Genomic DNA, 1657 nt, shown 5'->3' on the forward strand with positions numbered 1-1657 from the left:
GCCACTTTTAATATTATATTATATATCTTTTGCCTAACGCCAGGTGATTATATTCAGCTCAGAAGAGACACCGTGCACAAAGAAGTTAAACTGAACCTCACTAAGCCACAGATATTACTGGATTTATCGAAAAATATCGATTTTTCTTTACAGTTTCGTAATTACATAATACCTGATGACTTAGTATTATTGTACCTTTATGCCTGAATGAGTCACTGTTATCATCTTCTACTCATCATTATTACACAACTACACCTGCTTACTCATTCTTATCGTACACCTTCACCTGATCGACTTCTTGATATCGTACACTGCACATAACCCACCCATCCTTATCGTAATCATATAAAGTACTTGACCCATTTACCATTATCATACCCTTACACCTGAATGATTCACCTTTATCGTATACCTACAATTGACCGATTCATCACAGCATATACCTACCCTTGTATATATAGTGATTACGTAAACAATATTCTCCAGTCAACATTTAATATCAAGTTCAATAGCACCCTGTTGACTTGGTTGATGCGTTGTGAGTTCCGTAGTACATGGTGAGGTCACACGCTCCAAACTTCTTGTCATTAGCGTCGTGTTTACCAGGCGCTGAGGCCATTACCTGGTGCGGCTGACCCTGGCCCTCTGACCATCACACGGTAAACACAAGGTATAGGATGTCTCCGTCTGATTGATTGTTTGTTGACAGAGATTGTCGGACCTATCGATAACCATCGTTTTCCACGTGCAAGTTTATTTTTGTTCGGTTACTGAAAGGCTTTTGTCTGTCTTTGTTTCACTCTTTCTTTTTCTCTGTCTGTCTCTTCATACTCCGTCACTGTTTACATTCATCTACATACTGTACAATCAAAGACAAAAGTCGTGTCGCAGTTTTGTCCAAAGATTAAATATAACTCGTGAAACATTATGAGAGCCCCCTACCACTAGGCAGAGCACACCAAAAGTTTAGCCCTTCTGCATATGTTTTCACCAAATATCGCGACACGAGACGATGCGAAGTCTTTAGTTAAGAGGTGAAAGAAGATTATTAGGAGTTGAAGGAAAAGTGGTGAAACTGAAATACAGTAGGAGTAGAAAGAATCTGGGCTCAACCAGATCGCTTCATCTTTCTTATTGGTGTTTTGTCTTTGTTCTGCTCCCTTGGGTCGTCAGACCTTTGTATTAATATTGGTTTATTTATATAATGCTGCTATTATTATTATTTGTTATTGTTGGAGTTAGTGAGCCCGCCCAGGTCCTTGTGTAACTGGGAGGGTAGTCACATTTTTTTTTTTGAGGTGTTAGTTAAGTGTTAGTTGTGTTAGTCTAAAGGTACACTGTATGGAGAGTGTCGCTTAGGGATTCATATTGCATTTTTATTCCTGTAGTTGCTAGAAATGTTGAGGCAGGAGGTGGTTCAGTTACTTCTTCCTGGCTGATATAGCTGGGAGGGTAATCACATTATTATTATTAATATTATTAATATATTTTTTTTTTTTTGTCTTTCACAGTATGACTCTACCTAAGACATAATTTCTATTTTTTCGTACTCAGCCCAGTATTTGTTTGGTGTGATTATATATATATATATATATATATATATATATATATATATATATATATATATATATATATATATATAATAAGTCAATATAGC

This window comes from Homarus americanus, unplaced genomic scaffold (assembly GCF_018991925.1).
Source record: "Homarus americanus isolate GMGI-L3 unplaced genomic scaffold, GMGI_Hamer_2.0 scaffold18703, whole genome shotgun sequence".
NCBI classification, from domain to species: Eukaryota; Metazoa; Arthropoda; class Malacostraca; order Decapoda; family Nephropidae; genus Homarus; species Homarus americanus.